This window comes from Myotis yumanensis, unplaced genomic scaffold (genome assembly GCF_028538775.1).
Source record: "Myotis yumanensis isolate MYYU_CA2020_CCGP unplaced genomic scaffold, mMyoYum1.0.hap1 SCAF_5, whole genome shotgun sequence".
Classification (NCBI taxonomy): Eukaryota; Metazoa; Chordata; class Mammalia; order Chiroptera; family Vespertilionidae; genus Myotis; species Myotis yumanensis.
The window spans coordinates 44,289,397-44,299,046 of record NW_027223756.1 but is presented as its reverse complement, the minus strand read 5'-3'; positions in this window follow the sequence as shown (position 1 = coordinate 44,299,046).

The window sequence follows — 9,650 nt, the reverse complement described above, 5'->3', positions numbered from 1 at the left end:
CTCTTTTTTTTAAGTTTGTTTTTATTTTAATACTTGGAAAACATTATAATTAAATTAAATACATCTCAAATACATTTGGAAAACAATTACATATCACTCAGAAATATATTGACATAGCCACATTATTAACAATTTATTATGATTTAGCATAGAACTTAAGCAGAAATTTGAATAATTATCACCTATATTAAGAAATATTTTTTAAAAAATAGTTGATGTAAACTTTTGAAGGCCTGTCCAAATGTTTATAACTAAGCTCAAAATACTGTTTTTTAGCTGAAAAAGTGGGAGAAATAATTTTAGACATTGTACTGGCATTAACATTTTGGAATAAAGTGGTTTAAATGGGCTCATCCAAAATTCCTGTGTTCCTGTTTTAACACAGGCTCTTTTACTAATCATTGGGCAAAACTACTTTAGTCATGTAAATTGATTTTTAAAATGTTCAAATAATTGCAATTATTGTTTTAATAGCACTAGAACAGTTCCTAGGTCTCAGCTTTGCATATATACATAACACACACACTATCATATGCACACACAGACACACGCACACATTGTAGTTGGGAGCAAATCAATTTGGCATGGCTTCGGGAGGGGTAGGTTGAAAACTCAAAGACATTGCATCTTTCTTCTCTGAGTCTGTATTTCTTACTTGTGATATTAACATGATGTGAATACCTGTATTTTCCTTTTTAACAAAGCATAAATCCAGGTCTCTCTGGATTCTATAAAGAATAGAGGATGATTTTATTTGAAGTAATGAGTTCACACACAAAAATTTAAAAATAGCTTCAAAGATATTATGTGACATTTCTCATATGGTAAAAAATGCCTTCAATAAAATCTCAGTGTTGATTTTTTTTTTCAGAGATGGTGGAGATGTTACTTATTTCAAAGCAATAATTAGGAAGTAGATGTTTTTGCTAGAAGATACTTTTTTGGAACTTGACAACAAATAATTTTTGAATAAAAATGAGAAAAATATTTTCAAGACTTCATAAATTTAAAAACTAATTTAAAAGTTTGCAAAAGTTTTTATTGTGAAATTTTATTCTAAAATATATGCATAAAGCTTAAAGAAAAATAAAGAATATATACCCTTCCACACATTATTAGAATGAGAGAGAAAATATTACTCTATTTTAGGAACTCCAAGTGTGTGCCTCAGCACAAACCTTTTCTTTACCCTAAAAGTTGTTATTGCCTTGTTTTCACTAATATCCTTCCCTGTTTGTGCCCATACGTATACATTACTTCGTTTTTCCAGGTTTTCAATTTTATATAAACAACATTTACTGAAGGAATTCTTCTGTGATTTTAGTCTTTAGTCTACCCTAATTGTATGAACAGGATATCCATCCAATGTATCTCACAGTATTTCTTTTTGTTAGAGTGGGATATTGCATTTTGTGTAGATAATAATTTTATCCACACTAGTGTTAGGGATTATGTAGCTTGATTCCCATTTGAAGAAGGATATTCTGAAGAATATTCTTGTGTTTGCTTCCTAGGCTGTGGAGTAGAATTGCTGTTTTTTGTTTTTTTTGTTTTTTCAGCTTTAGTCGTATTGCCAATTTATTTTCTAAAATTGCTGTGCTAGTTTATACAATCATAGTTTGGAGTTCCCATTACTTTGCTTGATCTACAACCCAAGATATTGTCTGACTTTTAATTTTTGTAAATCTGCTTGGTGTGAAATGACTACTGTGAGTTTAGTTTTTATTTCCCTGATTAACAGTGGGTTAAGTGATAATGTACATGTTTAAATGCTATATGTATGTCTTCCTTTGCAAACACTTTATATATCTTGCCAATTTCCCTTCTGATATTTCTTTTTATTACTGAATTGAATATATTATCCATAGAATTTCTTGCTAATTATATGTTTCATATATCTCCAGTTTGTGACTTCAAACATTTTCACTTACTGCATGCTAATTTTCCTAAACCAATATTTTAAGTTTAATGTAGTTGAATAAAACAACCTTTTCTCTTGCAATTAGAAAATAATCATACTTTTATTTCTTCTTTTTAGTCCTTTACTGATCACATTACTTGTAAGTAAAATAATTTACTATGCTGGCTCAATCCTCAAATAAAACCTGACTACCTAATTGACATACCTGTTTGTTTTTTTCTGATCTTAAATACTTTGAAATACTTAAAATAAGTACTTTCACCATTCAATATAATACTTGCTTTATGACTTTTGAAAATGCCTTTGTTAATTTAATAATACTTATTAGCAGTTTATAATCTTTACAGCAGATGTTGAATTTTAGATACTTCTGAATATGTTGTGGTGATTATTTTTTTGTGTGTGATTGTTTTAATGATGCTCAATTCTCTAATGTGAGAAACACAACTTAGATCATGCTGTAGTACCCTTTCTACACAGTTGCTCTTATCCCTCACTATTCTATTTAGCACTATTGCATCTATGTGCTATTATGTATATAGCACTTTTTAGATTTCCTGCAATTTTCTTTTTTCTACTTTTATGCTTGCATTTTAAAAATATGTTGCTGTGTAAAGAATTATCCAAAATTTTAGTGCTTAAAACAGAGAGTATAAACTTGCAGTTTCCTAGAGTCAGGGAACGGGGTGCAGTTCAGTTGTTCGGTGCCCCTTGCACAAAGTTTCATCTGAGGCTTGATCCTCCAACAAGTTCACTCATGTGGTTGTTGGCAAGATTCAACTTCCCTCTGTCTGATTTTGGACTGAGGTCTTCATTTTTTCAATGACTATTGATCAACTCCTTCAATTTTCTGAAAAATTAGCCTCTTAATAGCACATCTCATAATAGTTGGCTTTCCAACATAGCCAACAAACAAGAGAGCAAGACGGGGACACAAATATGGAAGCTTTTGTGTAACCTAATCTCAGAAGTTACATCACTCCTGCTGTATTGTATTTTTTAGGTGCTAATTGCATCTAAATTATATGAGGGCATGAGAGTAAAGGGGTAATTAGAAGCTATGTTAGAGCTGTCTACCATAATGATTTTAATTTATTATATGTATATAAGTCTAAATAAACATATATAGCAACTTATTTACTACATTTCAATTCCCCTAATGAAATTTTCTGTTTATCTTCTTTCTTTGTAAAGGAAATTGCCATATTCAGGACAAATAGCACCTATTAATAAAATTCTTATTAATTGAATGTATTCTTTCATTTAATCACCACATGGATATTTGCATCTCTATCACTTTAAATCTGAATATTTAAGGAAATATTTGTTGAAATATTCTGTACTTATTCCTAGTGGGGAAAGCCAAATGTATTTTTTAAAATTACATTGGTTTTATTCTAGTTCTTATTTTTTGTTCTATATCCATATACAAAATCATCATTGCTATGAGTTTATAAACTTATGATTTTGGAAGACTAAGCAAAATTTTACTGAAACAGGAATTTTGAGGGTGAAAAAGACAAGCTTTAGGAAATTTTAGAAATTAAAGGGACCATGGAAGAAACACAGGGCTGCAGAGCAGCAGAAGGAATATTTCCATAGAATAGGGGAGCTGAAAAGCTGTAACAGGTACATTTCCATAGAATGAGGGAGCTGGGAACAGCAAAAGGTCTATATTTACAAAATAAAGAGAAGGAAGCCCTTCTTCTGGAGCTGTGGTTCTCAACCTTCCTAATGCCGTGACCCCTTAATACAGTTCCTCATGTTGTGGTGACCCCCAACCATAAAATTATTTTTGTTGCTATTTCATAACTGTAATTGTTCTACTGTTATGAATCATCATGTAAATATCTGATATTCAGGATGTATTTTCATTGTTACAAATTGAACATAGTGATTAATCACAAAAACAATATGTAATTATATATGTGTTTTCTGATGGTCTTAGGCGGAAAGGGTCGTGACCCACAGGTTAAGAAACGATGATCTAGAAGGAGAAGAAGAAAGCCCAAAGAGAATAGGAAAACAATAAGGAAGGAGTTACTATAATAACTAGTTTAAGGGAATAGTGACCAATCAGAGGGGATATCAAGGCACCAGGATCTGCAGCCTTTACAAGCCATAGGGAAGAGGAACTCAGTGGGACCCTTTCCTCCTCCCCAGGTAGGAGTCTGTACATCTTTAATAAATGTCCACCTTTGCTATACCATCTTCTGTCTGTAGATTCATTCTTTGACTCTGCTGGACAAAGAATTCGGGTTCCAGTCCAAAAATTCCATATCAAATTACAAGTTACATTTTATCATTTTTTTGCCTTATATTACATCTTCTAGGGATTATTTCTGTGGTAAATGTACATGTTTTCCACCATTAATCAAGGGGAAAAAATCCTATCCTCCTCAAAACATCTGCTAAAACAGATTTGTCTGTAGAAAGGGTTCCAGATCTGAATTGCACTGTTCAAACCATTGTCAGTATTCAACTAATAGCTAGTTCCATTTCGGGGGCTATATTTAAGCATTCATTCTTGATTCAAGTTGTCTTATTCCCAATACAGAGGAAGTGAATTTTTAGATGTCCTAGCTAATTTTGAATTCAACCTATCATAGTTGATTGCCCACTTCTATCAGAATTGACCTCTTGCTTACCAGTCAGTACCTTTGTCCTGAACAGAGCTTAGCAGCTGTGAAACTTAGTTGCTATTGTTTCTTCACCTGTCTTTCAAATGCAAGTTGACTTGTGAACTCTCAAAATAAGGGACCACTGAAACCGAAATATAGGGTTTTGAGCAAGTTTGTTGTCTCCAGAAAGTGAAGAATAAAGTAGAGGACTAGAGCGGTTAGTGGAGCCGAAGTTTATTGAGAGGAGCCAGTCCTGGAGAAGGTGCAGCTGGGGTTCCAGGAGCAGGCCAGTGTCCAGAGCTTCCTTTCCATGGTACAATCCGGTGTTAAGGTGTATCAGTCTTTTGTGTAGGGGAGCAGGGGAGCATGAATGTGGCACACCAGGAGAGAGAAGAGGAAGCGCACATGCCTTTTTTGTATATATGCTTGTTAGTTCCTGATTGGTCCTTTCAAAGAATTTTGCCATAGCAACATCCTTGGGATTGGTTTTTATGCTTTACTACCTTGTGATTGGCCATCCACAAGCTCCCTGTCTTCACAACATTCACACATTTATTAAAGTTCATGCCTATCTCATGTGTGCCCTTCCTTCCCCGTCCAGTTGGGGTGCCTTAGTAGCTCCACTTAGCTGGGTTCCCTGGTTTTATTTCCTTTCCTGTGGTCCTGCCCCGATCTACCTAACTTCCTTCTGTCTCCTCACCATGTCTTACTCCTGGATATTTCCTCAGTACTTATACCGAATTTTTGGACTAGAACCTGGATTCTTTGTCCGCCGGAATAGAAGAATGAGTCCACCGACAGAAAGTGGTATAGCAAAGATGGAGATTTATTGAAGAACAAGTACAGATTCCCACATAGGGAGGAGGATGAGTCCCACTGGGTTCCTTTCCCTATGGCTTATAAAGGCTGCTGATCCTGGTGCCTGATATCCCCTCTGATTGGTCAATATTCCCCTTTGACATGTGAGGTTCTCCCTCCTCCTCCCCTCTGGGCTTTCTTCTTTTCCATCTGAATGAAGGGCTTCCTTCTCTTTATTTTGTAAATATAGACCTTTCTTGGCTACTTCCAGTTCCCTTGTCTTATGGAAATGCAACTGTTGCTGCTCCCTTGTCTTATGGAGATGTAACTGCACCTGGCTTCCTTGTGTTAAGGAAATGTACCTTCTTCTCTCAGTCTGCAGCCCTGCGCATTTCCATGGACCCCAATTCTAAAAAACCCTAAGCCTGCCTATGTTACCCCTAAAATTCCTGCTTCAGTACTAGTATTAATCCTGCTCTCTGTGAAAAGAGTTCAATTAAAAATAAATGAACACACAAATTAATACTACAATAAAATAAGATGATTGTAACCAGAAATTTCCATGAGAGCTAAAGATTGTAACTTCACAATGATATTTTAAAGGCCCTGACAGCTAATTTTATCAATATTATGTTCATTTTTTTCTCATGTTGCACAATGATTTTAGCGATGTAGCAATAAGTGACAGGTAGTAAATATCACTGTGAAAACAGAACAAGGTTTAATTTTATTTAAGGAAAATTAATTGATTATCTGAATAAGCATACAAATTATTAAATGTCACAAATCTTCCCTAAATTATATATTTTCTTTTCCTAAGATGACTTTATTTATTTATTTGTTTATTGTTGAAAGTATTACATATGTCCCTTCTCCCCCCCCCCCCGGCCCCCAATTCCCTCTCCCACTCCCTCTCCTCCAAGCCTTCACCACTCACTATCTGTGTCTATGGGTTACATATGAGTTCATTGGTTGATCTCGTCCCTGGTTCCAACCTCCCCTGCCTTCCCTCTGAGGTTTGACAGTTTACTCAATGTTTCTATGTCTCTGGGCCTATTTTTGTTCAGTTTATGTTGTTCATTAGATTCCACATATGAGTGAGATCACGTGATACTTTTCTTTCTCTAACTGCTTTATTTTGCCTAGCAATGAGAGGCGCCAATATAATCAGGAGGGTCAGAAAAGGCAGATGGAACAATCAACTTTTATGGGAGACAGCTGCAGCCAGGGAGGTTACGGGAGATGGCTGCAGAACAAACAACCTGATAAGAAACCAGACAGGCATTAACTCACACGGCGCCAGATCTCCAGTAGAATGACCCCAGATTACTTCCCCCGTTTGCTAGAAAGTATATAATGTGTGCTTAAACTCTTGGTCGGGGCTCGCAGCCGCTGCTCTGTGCTCAGAGTAAGCTGTGAGCCCCAGCATGCTGGAAACAATAAACCCTTTGCTTTTTGCATGAGAAGCGTCTCTTGGTTCTTTGTGACAGCGGCTTGCGTCCAGGGCGTTACAGCAAAATGCTCTCTAGGTCCATCTATGCTGTTGAAAATGGTAAGAGTTCTTTCTTTTTACAGCTGTGTAATATTCCATTGTCTAGATGTACCACCATTTTCTAATCCATTTATCTGCTCACGGACACTTAGGCTATGACAAATATATTCTTTGCACAAATGCTCTATATCATACTCATCCATGGATAAAACTTCTTGTTCTCTTTATTTCATGAGACATTATTAAAAATATTGCAAATTACTACCATTTGCCTTTGCTCTGAAGTCAGCAATTTGAGCAGAAATAGAAAATATGTTCTGTAGATTTCTGAAGTTTTATTTGTTGAATAGTACTTGTATTAGTTTGCTGAGGCCATCAAAACAAAATATCACAGACTGGATGGATTATACAATAGAAATTCATTTTCTCACAGTCCTAGAGGCTAGAAGTCCATGATTAAAGGTAGTCTGCAGGAATGGCTTCTCCTGAGACCACTCTTCTTGGAATACAGATGTCTGCTCTCTCAAGATGTGCAGATGTGGGCTTTTCTCTATGTGCACCTCATCTCTAGGGTCTCTCTCTACAGCCAGATTGCGTTATATCCCACCTTAAAGGCCTCATTTGAATTTATAATGGTCTCATAGTCAGACCAAAGTTCTGCTATGGCTTTTTTACTGTTTTCATTTTTCCTTTACTTTCCATAACAAACTTCTTTCTATTTAAGTGTCCTATTCTTTTTTAAAAAAGTATATTTTATTGATTTTTTACAGAGAGGAAGGGAGAGAGATAGAGAGTTAGAAATATCAATGAGAGAGAAACATCGATTAGCTGCCTCCTGCACGCCCCCTACTGGGGATGTGTCCACAACCAAGGTACATGCCCTTGACTGGAATTGAACCTGGGACCCTTCAGTCTGCCGGCCGACACTCTATCTACTGAGCCAAACTGGTTAGGGCTGTCTCCTATTCTTAAATTCTTCATCACAGCCCAAACCCATCCTTCCCATATAAGCCTTAGTCACCATGCTCAGAAGAACAAACTAAATATAAAATTAAAAAATAAAATTAAAATATTTTTCTCAGAGTCATTTTGAATGTGGAAAACAATGTGGCAGCATATAGGAAGACAGGATATGGCAAAATCACATATTTTAATATTGTGACTTTCAGTGCAGGGGAGAGTAAGTTTATAAAACTTTGTGTCTCTTATGCAATTGTCTCCAGAACTTTTGGGCTCAATATACTGTATCATATATATGTAAAAAAGTATTTCACATTAATTGATGCTGTAGCTTGGTAGAGCATGTCATTGAGAATAATTCTCACCAGAGCAAAGTAAATAAATCAGACAACTGCTTCATTTGTATAAATGATTTTCTATACCTACTATGTGTCATTCATGCTGCTAGTGGTTTATCAAGGGTGCAGCTATTCTGTACATAGACAAAATTAAACTAAAATGACATCACCACATTTGGGATAATCTGGTAAAATATAGGTAAGTTGTGGTCAGGATCAAGAAAGATTAGGTTGTGTGAATTGATTTGCAAAATCTTGTACACAGTTTTATTTTCCTCACATTATACATGACACTCGCTCTATTCCTCGGCCAGTTCAGCTACCACAACAACGTTCTTCCCATGGCAGATAACAGAAGGTGAAAAAGTGTGAGTAGACACATGCAGAGATCCCTAAGTCTTTGTCTTGAGATTGACACATTGTCACTTTCAGCCATATTCCACTGGCTTGGTCAGGGGTAACCATGTGGCCTGGATGTACAATAAAAATAAATAAATAAATAAAAATAAAAAAAGAGGATTAATAGAGGAGGACATTTTTTGAAGGAAAAATGCAAAATTTCATTTCTGCAGATATGTAGTTAGAGGTGGTTCTGTGAAATCTTAGTACAGATGCAAAGAAATTAGTTGGATTTATGATTCTGGACTTCAGAAAAGTATTTGGAGGTAGATATATGGAAGGGCATTGGGGTAATGATGACATTTATGACTATGAGAGAAATAAAATCAATTTGAAGAAGAATGGGGAGTGGGATTACAGGAAAGAGTATTGGACTTACACAGGTATTTAGATGTCAATTATTACATAGGAGGTCTGAAAAGGTAACTGAAACAGACAAATGTGCAATATAATGAAACCAAAGAAAGTGAAAACTCAAAAATTAAGAAAAATTTCCCCTTCATATTATGTTGTTGGAATAATTAAGTAAACTGAAAAATAAATGATTTAATGGATTTTGCAAGAAGAGACAAATTTAGCATGGCCAGTATTGCCCAAGTGGTCGGAATGGATTCTGACATTTTTAGTTTGCAATCAATCTAAGAAGTTTGAAGAATTAAGACCATGTATGTATGTATGTATGTATGTATTCATTTGATCCAGTAAACTTTTAAATTGAATTGATATGGACAGTCAATCCTGGGAATATGTCCTGATAAGAGAGGAGGTGTTATAAATTATAACTTTTATTTTCTCATCATGAAAGCCCTTGATATAAATAAAAGCTTCATTGATCAGATATAAAATTACAACATTAAATGTCAGTTTCACTACAAAAAATGCTTTTGGACAGTTGAATGGAATAAAATAAAATCACCTCTGCCAGGCATGCAAATCTCTAGAGTCATGCATTTACCTCAGTATTGTATCCTCTATTTCATGATAAAAACATATCAATGAAATTATTTCTGGGTTTAAAATGATTTTCGGTGACAGAAAAGCAATGAAAAGTTTAGTTGGATCTGGGAATGCATAAAATTGTATTGCTGGAATAGGTTTCTTTTCAAATTTAATTGTCAATT